This window comes from Thamnophis elegans, chromosome 4, assembly GCF_009769535.1.
Source record: "Thamnophis elegans isolate rThaEle1 chromosome 4, rThaEle1.pri, whole genome shotgun sequence".
Taxonomy (NCBI): domain Eukaryota; kingdom Metazoa; phylum Chordata; class Lepidosauria; order Squamata; family Colubridae; genus Thamnophis; species Thamnophis elegans.
In genome coordinates, this window is record NC_045544.1 from 47672170 (window position 1) to 47688972 (window position 16803).

At 45.7% G+C, this 16803-nt stretch overlaps 1 long non-coding RNA gene across 1 annotated transcript in view; it reads left to right on the top strand.

Moving 5' to 3' along the window:
• Positions 1-16803, top strand: part of LOC116508525 — a 123874-nt gene that overhangs the window by 37787 nt on the left and 69284 nt on the right. The window contains exon 2 of the long non-coding RNA XR_004255355.1: positions 2755-2848. This is a non-coding gene — a long non-coding RNA (uncharacterized LOC116508525). The remainder of the gene's footprint in view (positions 1-2754; positions 2849-16803) is intronic.

The following is a 16803-nucleotide window of genomic DNA, read 5'->3' on the forward strand; positions in this document are numbered from 1 at the left end:
CCGGTTTTGCCTTCCTGCAGACCTCTCCTTAACAAAATAATTTTTTTTTTGTTTTTTTGGAAACAGAGGGGAGCGAAAGCGCTGTTTATTTGTTTATTTATAATGGCACCCAGGTCAAAATCGAAGCGTCTCTCTACAAATGTGCCTAAAGAATCTGTGAATGAACTTAAAGAATTTACACTGGCATCACAGCCCTTGTCTCCTACGCCCTCTACTGGAGAATTCTTAACACAGGAATTTTTTTTTCAAATGTTTAATGATTTTAAACAAGAAATTAAGGAATTTGTATTGGAGCTATATGGTGATTTAAAGTCTAAAATTGACCAAATGAAGGCGAATACGTTTGCAGCCGTGTCTGCCCTGTCAGATTATACCGCTGAAATAGAGAATAAATTAGAAAGTTTGGAAGAGGCTAATTCTAATTTGACTACTAATATTCAAATATTACAACAAAAAATTAGAGACACTCAAGAACAGCTCGTTATGATAAACTTTAATAAGAAGGCATTCGCAATAAGAGTCAGAGGATTCTGCGAAAAGGAGCGAGAGAATCTGAAACAGACCTTTGTTGAAGCCCTCAGCCATGCGGTGGGAAGCCCGGGACTTAACTTTGATTGGCAGATTCGGAAAATTTATCGCCAGAATTCGTTGGTAGTGGAACAGCGACAGCTCCCGAGGGACATAATTATATATTTCTCCACAAAAGAATCCAGAAACGCGATCATGCAAAAATTTTACAATAATAGTTTGAGAGTTGATGGCCAGAACTTGATTGTCTTCAAAGAAATACCTTTCCAGATGTTAAAGGCAAGAAGGGACTATACCTTTTTAACTAAAGAGCTTAGAAATCATCAGATTCAATATAAATGGGAGGCCCCAGCCGGCATTACGGTCACATTTGAGAATCAAAGACTTCGTCTCAATTCTGTTTCGGAGGCTCGAGATTTCTATTACAAGACTTTGAAGGCGGGACTTCCTGATTCACTTGGAAAAGAGGTGAGACAAGCCGAAGGAGAAGGCAAGCAACAGACCACATGGCTGCAAGATGGAGGGGGTAGCTCCCCCTCCCTCGGAGAAGCAGAAAAGCGGAGTTTGAGGATTTAGACATTCTAAAATATTCACTAAAGTTGTGGATTGAATGGGGGTTTGCGACCTCTCTCCGGCAGAAAAAGCGGAATTTATTGGTGGGGTGATATTGAATGTATATATGTAAAATGCATGCAGAATGATTTACGCTGTTTAAATCTTGTTAGAAGGGAAAGTTTGAAGAGATTATTTTAAAATAGAAGGTAAACTGATTCTTGCTGAAACTATTATTTGAATATGTGGAATGATCTATGCTATTTAATTTTTATTAGAAGGGAAAGCTTGGTGAAATTATTTTGAGCTAGATTTTAAACTAATGTTTGCATAAATTTGATAGTGGCAAATATTTGAGAAGCAAGGGATGAGGGTAAAATGCATGCGGAATGATTTACGTATATTGGTGGGGTGATACTGAATGTATATACTGAATGATTTACGTTGTTTAAATCCTATTAGAAGGGAAAGCTGGTCGGGATCATTTCAAGATAGAATGCAAACTGATTTTTGTGTAAAGTAATACTTGATCCACGCTGCTTAAATTTTACTAAGAAGGGAAAGTTTGGTCAGATTATTTTGAATTATTGTTTGAAATTAAGGTTAAGAAAGGGAAAGTTTGATTATTCTTCTGTAAAGTAATATTTGAATATGTGGAATGATCCACGCTGCTTAAATTTTACTTGAAGGGATTATGTTTGAGTTAGATTGTATATTGATGTCTATACAAATTTGGATAAATGTTTATCTGAATACAAGGTTAAGGAAGAGGAATGGGAGAGTCTACAGGAGGTCGGGGTAAATAACAAAGAAGCAAGAGACGAGAATAAAATATAGATAGAATGACTTATACTATTTAAGCATAGATAAAGATGGGGGGATGAGCTTAACACAAAGAGTTTCTTTTTTTTTCTTTTTCTTTTTTCTTTGTTCTTTTCTTTCTTTTCTTTTTTTTTTTTTGGTTTTTTTTCCCTTTAATATATTACTTTTATTTTTAATCCATACGAACATAAGATACTTTAGATAGAAGGCAGTGCCAGGTGTGGGCCCTGGGAAGTCGGGAGGAGTAGGGATGGGGATTTATGGGGGGTGGGTGGGTGGGTGTTAACATAGTCGCAATAAGAACAAGAATGCACTTATATACGGTTGTTCTTTTTTTTTCCTTTTTTTCTCTTTTCTTTCTTTATATTTTTTTTTCCCTTGGTTTATTTTACTTTTTATCAGATTATAATAAACACTTGAATAAAGGAATACACCAAGGAGGGAGGTAGAGGGAAAGAGGAGGGAGGAGTAAGGAAGGAGTAAGGGGAATGCAAGGAGGGCGTGTTGGGAGTAAGGGGAGAAGGAAGGTTTGAGGGGAAAGGGAAGTAGGAGGGGAGCGTTAGAGGGAGGAAAGGAAAGTTGGAGGGGGTAGATGGGGTGTATGGAGGATGGAAGTGTCAGGTGGGGTTGTGAATGATGAGTTGTGTTTTCTTTTTTATTTTTTTTTATATTTTTTTATATTTTTTTTTCTCTTTTATAGCAAATACCCTGTATATAAGTGATTGTAAAATGGAATGTGAAAATGAATAAAATAGATTTAAAAAAAGAAAAAAAGAAAAAAAAAGAAAAAAGGATTTAAAACTCACATCAAACGACATGTTCATATTCAGCTCTCTCTCTGGGCCTTTGCAGTTGCAGTCAGCATCGAGCCGATCCGGAAGTCACTGGATTAGGAAGGCTTTCCTTAGGTTCCCAGAGATTTTGCGAACATTACACTGAATTGGAGGTATGTATGCATTATGTAAAACATGGAAGAAACAAAAGAAAATACAAGGAATAATTTACATTGATTGCAACAGAACTGCAAGCATTTTCAAAAAGATTTTTAATTGGTGGCCTCGTAGTGGGATAAAATGCTCCTGGAAAAGATTTTTTTCTTTGTTTGTCTTTAAAAAGGAGACAACTCTATACGTTTGTGAAATAGCAAGACCTTAACAAAGTTTGTAAGTTTGTAAGAGAGCTGAAATCTTTCAGAAAGGTTGCTGAATAACACTTGGGATCACAATCCTAAAGAAAGGAGTCTGGGATTAAATGATGAGATTTTGAGATTTAGCAGAAGGTAAAATTGCCTATACCACCAGAATATCTCCCTATTAAAATAACATTACTAAATCATTTAAACACTCCTCAAGAAGTTAAATTAAATTTCAAAGAAACATTCAATAGGGCCAGATAAATACTTAGGAGGGGAGATGGTATATTTAATTTTGTCTAGATTTCCTGTCATTTAATTTAAAGAATTAATATTATTCCCCATGTTGAAAGACATGTTTAGCACTATGCCTCATTTAGTAGAACCACTGATATCTCTAGATGCAGGCTTCTGTCATTGCTAAGTAGAATTTCCTTTTCCAAATTTTCTGTCATATGCTATGGTGACCATATGTCAAAGAGGATATAATCTTCTGTTTGGAGAGATTCTCTGTCTTTGGGGATGTTCATTCAGGATTATATTATTTTATGAGTAGCTGAACTATCCTTCTTCAATTCACAAAGTCAGGGAACAGAATCACACTACAACACTCTTATAAATCAATAGGGAATCAAATTCAGAAAGTCTTGCAAAGAAATAAGGTCTGGAGGTCTTTGAAGATGAAATCAAAGAATCAAACTAGGGTCAAAGAACTTTACCAATTTAAGAGCCAAATTATCAAAACAGAGTCAAGTATCAAGAGTAATTAGATTAGCAATTTATGAGCCAAGTACCGTAGTCAACTAGAGCAGATTATGATTTTGTTTCAGTCACTAACTGTATCTCAATTAGAATTGTCTAACATCAGAACGTTGCTGCTCACTGTCTTAATTACAGTTGCAAGAAAAAGTATGTGAACCCCTTGGGATTATGTGGAGTTTTGCATGAATTGGTCATAAAATGTGCTCTGAACTTCATCTAAGTCACAACAATAGAAAAACACAGTCTGCTGAAAATAGTACTACAGAAACATTAGCTGTTGCCATGGTTTAATTGCACATAACATGTAAACATTCACAGTGCAGGGAGGAAAAAGTATGTGAACCCTTGGACCCTCCTTTGGCAGCAATAACCTCAACCAAACGTTTCTTGTAGTTGCAGATCAGACCTACACAACGATCTGGAGTAATTGTGGACCACTCCTCTTCACAAAACTGTTTCAGTGTAGCAATATTCTTGGGATGTCTGGTGTGAATCGCTCTCTTAAGGTCATGCCACAGCATTTCAATCGGGTTGAGGTCAGGACTCTGACTGGGCCACTCCAGAGGGCGTATTCTGTGCTGTTGAAGCCATTTTTGTGTTGACTTACTTGTATGCTTTGGGTCATTGTCCTGTTGCATCACCCATCCCCTGCGGAGCTTCAGTTGGCGGACAGATGGTCGTACGTTTTCCTGCAAAATGTCTTGATAAACTCTGGAATTCATTTTCCCATCAATGACAACAATCCGTCCAGGCCCTGAGGCAGCAAAGCAGCCCCAAACCATGATGCTCCCTCCGCCATGTTTTACAGTGGGGATGAGGTTTTGATGTTGGTGTGCTGTGCCTTTTTTTCTCCACACATAGTATTGTGTGTTTTTCCCAAACAACTCAATTTTGGTTTCATTTGTCCGCAGTATATTTTGCCAATAGTGCTGTGGAACATCCAGGTGCTCTTTTGCAAACTTCAAACGTGCTGCAATATTTTTTTTTGGACAGCAATGGCTTCCTCTGTGGTGTCCTCCCATGTACTCCGTTCTTGTTTAATGTTTTCCTTATTGTAGATGTGTCAACAAAAATGTTAGCATGTGCCAGAGATTTCTATAGGTCTTTAGCTGACACTCTAGGATTCTTCTTTACCTCATGAAGCATTCTGCACTGTGTTCTTGCAGTCATTTTTACAGAACGACCACATCTAGGGAGAGTAGCAAGAGTGCTAAACTTTCTCCATTTGTAGACAGTCTGTCTTACCGTGGACACATGAACATCAAGGCTTTTGGAGATGCTTTTGTAACCCTTTCCAGCTTCATGCAAGTCAACAATTCTTGATCGTAGGTCTTCTGAGAGCTCTTTTCTGTGAGGCATGGTTCACATCAGACAGTGCTTCTTGAAACCAGTAAACCCACAACAGATGTGTGTTTTTAAAGGGCAGAACAGCTGTCAGCAACATATCCAATATCATTACACTGATTGGAGTCAAGGTTGGCTCACTCATGGCTCCAATTAGTTCTTGGAGACATCATTAGGCTAGGGACTCACATACTTTTTCCTCCCTGCACTGTGAATGTTTACATGTTATGTGCAATTAAACCATGGCAACATCTAATGTTTGTGTAGTATTATTTTCAGCAGACTGTGTTTGTCTATTGTTGTGACTTAGATGAAGTTCAGAGCACATTTTATGACCAATTCATGCAAAACTCCATGTAATCCCAAGGGTTCACATACTTTTTCTTGCAACTGTATTTCTCACAGAACATACAATATTTTAGTGTTTCAAGATATTTATTTATTTATAATTCACTCAGGTGAAAGCTGTGACATTGATCCTCTACTACGCATAAATGTCAATAATCTCAAAAGACTCAGGGGTTCCTTGATTTTTTTTCTACCTCAGAATGCAAGCTGAGTTACACTGATGTTTTTCTTATCAGCTCTTCACAGTTCATAAGGTTGCACCTTGTAAATTTTTCCCCATTTGTTGAGGAATTGATGGACTGATCTATGGGACATATTTTAAAAAGAAAAATCATCAGGAGAGAGAAATTGCAGGGGTATTAACAATTAACCACTAAAGAACTTCAGAATTATATTGGAACATTCTTTTTCCATAGATTTTGGGGATGGATTCCCCTCCCCAAGAGAAAAAAGTCTTGGATAAATGTTAAAATTCAGTTTTATATCAACAATTCAAGCATAAAGCTATTCACATGCATAAATCTTTCTTATTGCATCAGGCAGCAAAATATTACATATTCAAAGTTTCATAATGCCGATCTATTCAGAATGAAGTTTAAAAGTACCCTTATGATAAACCCCATAATTTATACTAGTATTTGCCTGACAAAATTCCTCCATTCATTTCTGCATCTTCAGTAAACATTATACAAATCATTTATTCTAGTTGTTTCACTGTTTATATATAACTTATAATAATTCATTTATTTTTTTACTATTAATTAGAACCACCCTGGTGTTTCATACAATACAGGTAGTCCTAGATTTACAACCACAACTGAGCCCAAAAATTCTGTTGCTAAGTGAAACATTTGCTAAGTGAGTTTTGCCCCATTCATGACCTTTCTTGCCACAGTTGTTAACTGAATGACTGCAGTTAAGTTAGTAACATAGCTGTTAAATGAATGGCTTTCCCATTGTCTTTGCTTGACAGAAGGTTGGAAAAGGTGATCACATGATCCCAGCACTATTGCAACCATCATAAATATGAGCCAAGCACATAAATTTTGATTACGTGGCCATAGATATGCTGCAACAGTCATAAGTGTGAAAAACAGTCATAAGTCACCTTTTTTCAGTTGCAACCTTGAATAGTCACTAAACAATTTGCTGTAAATCGACAACTGCCTGTAATTTTTAATTCTAGATTCTTTGTTACATCACACATTTATATAATATTCCCTGCAAATTTGGGGGGGGGGGATTTCTTGGCAAACAATATGGCATCACCGACATAAAGAATATACAGTATGTACACTTTAACCCTTCTGCTTTCCATGATCTAAAAGACCTTCACAGTTTCCAAAACTTATGTAATTTCATTACATAAATGACAACAGATGAAGAACACTATTTTTAAAGTCTTCAGTTCTCTCCATTTATAAAGAGTGACTCTTTTCATATAGTTTCTCAGATCAGAATAATATAAATTTAGAATCCGGTATGGAATGAAGATTTAATTACATTTTTACCTGGATATTAAAGAATTCTACATTAGACTTTGGTGTCCTTGATGTCCACAATTAAGGAGGAATGAACAGTAGACTCTCATCCTGAAAATGAATCAGGAAAAGAGACTATCAAATATTAATTTCTTTTGTTACTTGCGGGTGCCAAATCCACCCCCACCCCCCATTCCCAGGTCTGATGTTTCCCTCAACACCTGCCAACCAAGCCCAGTGCTCAAGAGGCAAAGCAAAGAGTAGAGATTTAGAGATTTTAGAGATTTTATTAATATTTGTAGGCCGCCCTTTTCCCTGAGGGGACTCAGGGCGGCTCACATAAAATCAGGGAGGGGGAATACAAACATTGACATAGAGACATATAATAAAATAGCAAGCAACATACATTCATCATTCGGGAGGGGCGCCTATCCTTGTCCCCAGGCCTGACGGGCTAGCCAGTTCTTAAGGGCTGTGCGGAAGGCCTGGACGGTGGAGAGGGTACGAATCTCCACGGGGAGCTCGTTCCAAAGGGTCGGGGCTACTACTGAGAAGGCCCTCCTCCTTGTAGTTGCCAGCCGGCACTGGCTGGCCGATGGAATACGGAGGAGGCCTAATCTATGAGATCTTATTGGTCGCAGGGAGGTAATTGGCAGAAGGCGGTCTCTCAAGTATCCAGATCCACTACCATGCAGGGCTTTATGGGTGACTAATAACACCTTGAAGCGCATCCGGAGATCGACAGGTAGCCAGCGCAGCTCGCGGAGGATAGGTGTTATGTGGGTGAACCGAGGTGCACCCACGATCACTCGCGCGGCCGCGTTCTGTACTAGCTGAAGTCGCCGGATGCTCTTCAAGGGCAGCCCCATGTAGAGCACATTGCAGTATTCCAGCCTAGAGGTCACAAGGGCCCGAGTGACTGTTGTGAGAGCCTCCCGATTCAGGTAGGGTCGCAACTGGCGCACCAGGCGAACCTGGGCGAATGCCCCCCTGGTCACAGCCGTCAAGTGGTGGTCAAACGATAGCTGTGGATCCAGGAGGACTCCCAAGTTGCGAACCCTCTCTGAGGGGTATAGAATTTGACCCCCCAGCCTGAGTGATGGAATATTGATCGAATCTTTGGGAGGGAAGCACAACAGCCACTCGGTCTTTTCTGGGTTGAGCACAAGCTTGTTAACCCTCATCCAGTCCATAACGGCCTCAAGGCCTCGGTTCATCACGTCTGCCGCTTCATTGAGTTGGCACGGGGCGGACAGATACAGCTGGGTATCGTCCGCATATTGATGGTATCTGATCCCGTGCCTGCGGATGATCTCTCCCAGCGGTTTCATGTAGATGTTGAATAGTAGGGGGGATAAGACCGAGCCCTGAGGCACCCCATAAGTTAGGGGCCTAGGGGACGATCTCTGCCCCCCCACTAACACCGACTGCGACCTGTCCGAGAGGTAGGAGGAGAACCACCGCAACACGGTGCCTCCCACTCCCACCTCCCGCAGTCGTCGCAGAAGGATACCATGGTCGATGGTATCGAAAGCCGCTGAGAGGTCAAGGAGGACCAGGATGGAGGAATGTCCTCCATCTCTGGCTCTCCAGAGATCATCGGTCAATGCGACCAAAGCGGTTTCTGTGCTGTAACCGGGTCTGAAGCCTGACTGGAAGGGGTCGAGATAGTTTGCTTCCTCCAAGGACCGTTGGAGCTGGAAGGCCACCACCTTCTCAACAACCTTCCCAAGGAAGGGAAGGTTGGAGACTGGGCGATAGTTATTAAGAACAGCTGGATCCAGAGATGGTTTCTTTAGGAGGGGTCTCACCACCGCCGCTTTCAGTGCGGCAGGGAAGTTCCCCTCCCGAAGAGAGGCGGTAACAACCGCCTGGATCCAGCCTCGTGTCACCTCACTGCTGTTAGTAACCAGCCATGAGGGACACGGGTCCAGTACACAGGTGGAGGCACTTACAGCCCTCATGGCCTTGTCCACATCCCCGGGGGTAACATCCTGAAACTCAACCCAGAGATGTTCTACTTGATCCTCCTGTGCCTCGGCTGGAACTGCGGGGATGGAGTCCAAGTCCGACCGAAACCGAGCAATTTTGTCCGCTAAGAATTGGGCATAGTCCTCAGCTCTGCCCTGCAAGGGTTCCCCCGCTTCCCTTTTATTCAATAGGGAGCGGGTTATCCTAAACAGGGCGGCTGGGCGGGACTCAGCGGACGCAACCAAGGTGGCTATGTCAGATCTTTTCGCTGCCCTAAGTGCCCTGGTGTATTCCTTGGTGCAGGTGGTTACCATTGCTCGGCTCGATTCGGACTTATCGGACCTCCATCGGTGCTCTAGGCATCTCCTCCAGCGCTTCATCTCCCGGAGTTCCTCGGTGAACCAAGGAGGTCTCCGGGATCCGCCGCCTCGGAGGGGCCGTAGTGGCGCAATCCGGTCGAGGGCCTCCGATGCTGCCGAGTGCAACCAGAGTCTCTACCGGACTGTGGGCGAAAATATCAGGAATAACCCCAAGCTCCGTCTGGAACCTTAACGGTTCCATAAGTCGCCTGGGGCGGAACCACCTGGTCGGTTCCTCCTCCCTACAGTGGGGGTTTGGTCTCCGGAAGTCGAGCCTCAGTAGGCAGTGGTCTGACCACGACAGGGGTATGATGTCGTTACCCCTCAGACCAAGATCACAAATCCACTGCTCCGAGAGAAATACGAGGTCGAGCATGTGCCCCGCCGAATGGGTTGGGCCCCGAATTACTTGGGTCAAGCCCATGGCTGTCATGGAAGCCATGAACTCCTGCGCCCCATCAGAGTTTTCACCGAGCGACGGCAAATTAAAGTCCCCCAGGACCATCAACCTAGGGAACTCAATTGCCAGCTCGGCTACCGACTCGAGCGAGGGGAGGGCTGCTGCAATGCTGTTGGGAGGCAGGTACGTTAACAGCAGACCCACTTGACCCTTGAGGTCCAACTTTATCAGCAGAGACTCACACCCGACAAGCTCCGGAGCAGGGACCCTACGAGGAACTAACGACTCCCGGATAACAACGGCCACACCCCCACCCCTTCCCTGGGCTCTCGGCTGGTGTAGCACCTGAAATCCTTCTGGGCACAGCTCTACAAGGGGGACTCCTCCCTCTGGGCCCAGCCAGGTTTCAGTAATACATGCCAGGTCTGCCCTCTCGTCTAAAATTAAGTCCCGGACGAGAGGAGTTTTATGTACCACAGACCTGGCATTTAGCGACAGCAGCCTGAGTCCAGGGTCCTGATCACTTGCGCCATCTGGTCTCGGAGTGGGACTCATAGGGCCGGAAGGAGGGATCTCTGTGATGTAGCGAACCCTCCTTCCCCGGTAATGGCCTGCCCTAAAGTCCCCGCCGTATCTGCCCCTCCCTGTTACGACCGTAATACCCCGACCCTCTCCCGTGTCTCTGGTCCCCTCAACCACCCCCATGGCCCCCGCATCTCCCGGCAGGTCCTCCGAATCATACATACCCATGCACTCCCCCAAACAGTCCCCACGTAAAAATTAAAAACACAAAAATTTACAACAATATGATAATAAAAAGTGGGACATTCATTCATCTCATACGTATCTCATGCATATCCCATACAAAGAGAGAAGAGAAAGATGAAAGAAAAGAAAGAAACTAAAATAGTAGCGCAGTTGATTAAAATTTAAGGTGCGAGTTCAGATGGCAAAGTTGGCTCTTAATGTTCGGAGTTAATGTTCGCAGCCAGGTCCAAAATTTCCTTCTGGGGGTAAAACCAGTATAATAGTGATGGTAACAGTCAGGGCTAAGAAAAACAGGATCACAGGCCCTAACTATATGGGTGAGGGAAGTCAGACAGTCAAAGTCCAGAATGGCAGGAAACCAATGTTGGTAAAAAAAGTAGCGTTGAAACCAATGTTGATGGAAAAGGCAGCGTTGGAGAAGATGGTAAAGATGGTGCTGATGGTATTGGGATAGAAGCTCCAAAAGGGCTAAGATGGAGTCTCTTAACAACAACGGGCGGCAATGATCGTACCAACCAGGACTAGATCGTGAGTCCAATGTCCAATGTCCAGTAGCCGTGAGTAAGGAACCATATGGTAAAGTCCCGTATAAGTAAGAGCGAACTGAAGGCCAGGGAGAAAAGGAGAGGCCGTGCTGTAAAAAAGGCCTAGGGGGTAGATTAAGGGGTTGTGGTAATGGCCGCAAGGCCAGCTGCCAGGTCTTATACCGCCCCATATCAAACCAACTACCCCTCTATAAAGTCAACAACAGAGTCTAAAGAGATTCCAAGAGAAAAACAGGGCCAAAGATGTCGAAAAACGCCAAAAACATCCAGTAGTATAATCCACCAGAGTAGAAAGGGAGGGGGGGGTGCCTAAAGAGACTACAGCAGCCGGGAGAAAACCAGCTGCCTTGCCTCCTCCAGCAACGTTCGAATCACCCACCTCCTTTGAATAACAATAGTCCTCCGGAGACAACTAAGCACCAGGGTCCTCCCAATCAGCAAAGGAAATAGGGCTAAAGCTAGGACCATAAAAGGTCGTAAAACGCTGGTCCAAGCTGCTTGTGGGTGACTAAAACGCCTAAGGCTTAAAACGCCGAAGCAAAGCCTTTAGCGCAGCGCCGCCATTCCGCCAGCCTAGACGAGCGCTGCAAAGCACACTCCGGGCTGCTGCGTGGGACAGAGGACGTTTGAGAGTGTCGACCCTCCGAAAGGTTGTTCATTCAGCTCCCCAGGATCTCGTTCCGTTGCAGGGACCCTGTTTTGTAAGGCTCCGATCCAGAACGGCGGTTTATTTCGGCGTTTTTTTGCTCCACCGGACGGAGCAAAAGAAACCAGCGGCCATCCTGCCTCGCACAAGTTGGCAAGTTGTTTTAGTGATGAGAAGAGAAAATGTTCACTTGGGACTAGTCTCCTTCTCTTGTATGCAGCATGAAATTAATAGTATTTTCCTTTCTGACAGTTAATATTGCCTTGGAGTGTATTGGTTGAATTATACTGGCATTTTCTAGAAAGAAAAATGTGAATTATAATTCATCTCTATTGACCTAACTTGCTTAAGATTCTGGCCTGACATTTTTTGTCTCACACTTGAATACTAAAAAGAAGGATCTTTTCTATTCGGTGAGAAGATTATAATTTATCCTGGTTTAAGATAAACATTTCTTCCCCAGGAACCAGGAAAGTCACTGTGTGAGAATGAAAGTATGAGGGGAACCCTTTAGGTGAATTGGCTATATTCCATTGATCTGCAAGATGGTTAAAGTTGCTCTAGATCGATATGGATTCCAAATCCTGAAATGTACTAGAATTATTCCAGGCAGATCTGTACATTTCTGAAATTGAGTTGATAGCTTAACCTGTTTTGCCTTCATTTAACATCTGCAATTCTTACTTCTGTTACTATAAAGGTTTGGGGTGCAGCAAGAGTGTGAAACAAATTCCATTGGTAACTAAGTGGCGACTGTAACCAAAACTCTTTTTTCTCAACTTTGCTCAGCATATATTTGTTTTAGAAACCAGGCTTGGCTTTCCACTACTCCTGTTATACAGCATCATTATGCTTATGCGATCAAAATTTGGATGTTTGGCAATTGATTCATATTTATGACAGTGGCAGCATCCTGGGCTAATGTGATCATCTTTTCTGACCTTCTGACAAGCTAAATCAAAGGGAAAGCCAGATTCAATTAACAACTGTGCTATTAACTGAACAACTGCAGTGATTTACTTAACAACTGTGGCAAGAAAAGTCATAAAATGGGGCAAGAGTTACTTAACCAATAAGTAAGCAAAATTTGTGGTCATAAGTCGAGGACTACCCTTAATCACTTCCAAATATGTTGTAAAGTCATTCCTTAACTTGTCTTTAAAGTGTACATAATCACCTTTCCAAAATCATCTGTAAAATTTGTCATTGATCTTTAAAGTTCCAAATAGCTTCATAACAGGGCAATTTTTAAAAATGGGTTCACTGTTATGAATTTGCCTAATCTGGCTGCCGAATCCCGCCGCTCCGAATGCCTGAGGACAAGAAGATACTAACCGCGGCGCCCAGGACCCCTAATATGGTAACTGAGGGGTTCCTTTTGGGCGCCAGCCTTCAGCCCTTCCAGGGAGGTGGTTGTCTGAGGAGGGGGCCGCCTCTGAGCGGCTCCGGGAACAGCTTCGGAACGACGTTATCCTCCCTGGCGTGGTTTTTCGCATCGGCCCTTCTGAACAGCTGGGAAGCGGCGGCGACGGCTTTGTGCGAGAGGCGGAGGCTTCGGCCCCGCTGTTTGGAAAGGTGCCGAACCTTCTCTTTGACTAGGCAACACCGTGGGGTTGGTTTACGCCCCGAAGAGGGGTTGGGAGGCCCAGGAGAAATGTTTAGACTGGACTGGGATTGGGATTGGGAGGCAGAGGAGCTGGTTTCCTGTCTCCACCACAGCTTTGCTGATATCCTCCCCCCCCCTGCATTTTGACGCGGCGTTTTTTTTCGACCTCGCCGCTGCTTCTGCAGGGCTTTAAACGGCTTGACCATCTGCCTGCTTGGACTAGAAGTAAAGCTTCAGGAACTCAATTACGGGCTCCCTGTGGCAGCCAGTACCACCAGCTGCTACCACTGCCACTACCACCACCTCAGGAGTGCTGTGTCGACCAGTACTACTACTATCTTACTGAGCTGCCTATATCAGGCACCATTATTACCATCAGGCACTATTACGCCAGAGAGGCAGTGTGCTGGGAACTTGGACCCCCTCTAGCGGCCATTATTGGTATTTTCTTCTGGATCATCAAGTACCATTATTATCATCAGGCACTATTACGCCAGAGAGGCAGTGTGTTGAGAACTTGGACTCCCTCCAGTGGCCATTATTGGTATTTCTTTCTGGACCATATACATTTCTGGACCATATACATTTTTTTACTGGACTCCCATTAGACTTTGTAAACGAGAAGGCCAAGATTTTAAGATCCTTCATATAAGCCTTCACCAACTCGCACAACCGCGCAATTTTTACATGGTATGATGAGTGTATGAGGTTTGCCTGTGTTTGAATGAATGAGCCCACTTTTTATTACTCTATTACCATTGTATTTTTATGTGTTTTTAAATATTACATGGGGACTGCTTGAGTGGATAAATGAGTATGTTTGATTCGGAGGGCCTGTCGGGGGATGCGGGAGCCAGAGGGGTGGTTGAGGGAGCCACGGTCACGGGAGTGGGCCGGAGCATCACGGTCGTAACAGGGAGGGGCAGATATGGTGGGGACTTTAGGGCTGGCCATTACCGGGGAAGGAGGGATCCCTCCTTCCGGCCCTACGAGTCCCACTCCAAGGCCAGATGGCGCGAGTAATCAGGACCCTGGTCTCAGGCTGCTGTTGCTAAATGCCAGGTCTGTAGTTCACAAGGCTCCCCTCGTCCGGGACTTAATTTTAGACGAGAGGGCAGACCTGGCATGTATTACTGAAACCTGGCTGGGCCCGGAGGGAGGAGTCCCCCTCGTAGAGATGTGCCCAGAAGGATTTCAGGTGCTTCATCAGCCGAGAGCCCAGGGAAGGGGTGGGGGTGTGGCTATTGTTATCCGGGAGTCTTTAGCACCTCGTAGGATCCCTGCTCCGGAGCTTGTCGGGTGTGAGTCCCTGCTGGTGAAGTTGGACCTCATGGGTCAAGTGGGTTTGCTGTTAACGTACCTGCCTCCCAACAGCGTTGCAGCAGCCCTCCCCCCGCTCCTCGAGTTGGTAGCCGAGCTAGCAATTGAGTTCCCCAGGCTTATGGTGCTGGGGGATTTCAATTTGCCTTCGCTCGGTGAACACTCTGACGGGGCACAGGAGTTCATGGCTTCCATGACAGCCATGAGCTTGACCCAGGTAATTCGGGGCCCAACCCACTCAGCGGGTCACATGCTTGACCTCGTATTCCTCTCGGAGCAGTGGACTTGTGATCTTGGTCTGAGCGGTAATGAGATCATACCCCTGTCGTGGTCAGACCACTGCCTACTGAGGCTTGACTTCCGGAGACCAAACCCCCACTGTAGGGAGGAGGAACCGACCAGGTGGTTCCGCCCCAGGCGACTTATGGACCCCTTGAGGTTCCAGACGGAGCTTGGAGTTATTCCTGACACTCTCGCCCACAGTCCGGTGGAGACTCTGGTTGCTGCCTGGCACTCGGCAGCATCGGAGTCCCTTGACCGGATTGCGCCACTACGGCCGCTCCGAGGTGGCGGATCCTGGAGGCCCCCTTGGTTTACCGAGGAGCTCCGGGAGAGGAAGCGCCGGAGGAGATGCCTAGAGCACCTATGGAGGTCCGATAGATCCGAATCGAGCCGATCACTCTTAACAACTTGCACCAAGGAGTACATCAGGGCACTTAGGACAGCAAAAAGATCGTATATTGCCACCTTGGTTGCGTCCGCTGAGTCTCGCCCAGCCGCCCTGTTTAGGATAACCCGTTCCCTCTTAAATAGGAGGGATATGGGGGACCCCCTGCAGGGTAGGGCTGAAGACTATGTCCAGTTCTTAGCGGACAAAGTTGCTCGGTTTCGGTCGGATCTGGACTCCACCTTTGCAGATCCAGCCGAGGCACAGGAGGACAATTTGGCAGACCATCGCTGGGTTGAGTTTCAGGATGTTGTCCCCGGGGACGTGGACAAGGCCATGAGAGCTGTGAGTGCCTCCACCTGTGTACTGGACCCGTGTCCCTCCTGGCTGGTTGCCAACAGCGGAGAGGTGACACGGGGCTGGATCCAGGCGGTTGTTACCGCCTCCCTTCGGGAGGGGATCTTCCCCTCCGCACTTAAAACGGCGGTGGTGAGACCCCTCCTGAAGAAACCATCCTTGGATCCAGCCGTTCTTAACACTTATCGCCCAGTCTCCAACCTCCCCTTTGTTGGGAAGGTTGTTGAGAAGGTGGTGGCCTCCCAGCTCCAGCGGTCCTTGGAGGAAGCCAGTTATCTTGACCCATTCCAGTCCGGCTTCAGGCCTGGTTACAGCACAGAAACCGCTTTGGTCGCATTGACCGATGATCTCTGGAGAGCCAGGGATGGAGGCCATGCCTCCATCTTGGTTCTCCTTGACCTCTCGGCGGCTTTCGATACCATCGACCATGGTATCCTTCTGCGACGACTGCGGGAGGTGGGGGTGGGAGGCACTGTTTTGCAGTGGTTCTCCTCCTACCTCTCGGAGAGGTCGCAGTCATTGTTGATTGGGGGGCAGAGATCGACGTCTAGGCCCCTAACATATGGGGTGCCGCAGGGGTCGGTCTTGTCCCCCCTACTATTTAACATCTACATGAAACCGCTGGGCGAGATCATTCGGAGGCACGGGATAAGATACCACCAATACGCGGACGATACCCAGTTGTATCTGTCCGCCCCGTGCCAACTCAATGAAGCGGTGGACGTGATGAACCGGGGTCTTGAAGCCGTTAGGGACTGGATGAGGGCTAACAAGCTTGTACTCAACCCGGAAAAGACCGAGTGGCTGTTGTGTTTCCCTCCCAATAATTTGGCTAGTGTTCCATCGCTCAGGCTGGGGGGCCAAATATTATACCCCTCAGACAGGGTTCGCAACTTGGGAGTCCTCCTGGACCCACAGATGACCTTTGATCATCATCTGTCGGCTGTGACCAGGGGGGCATTTGCCCAGGTTCGCCTGGTGCACCAATTGCGACCCTACCTGAACCGGGAGGCTCTCACAACAGTCACTCGTGCCCTTGTGACCTCTAGGCTGGAATACTGCAACGTGCTCTATATGGGGCTGCCCTTGAAGAGCATCCGGTGACTTCAGCTAGTACAGAATGCGGCCGCGCGAGTGATTGTGGGTGCACCTCGGTTCGCCCACATAACACCTATCCTCTGCGAGCTGCGCTGGC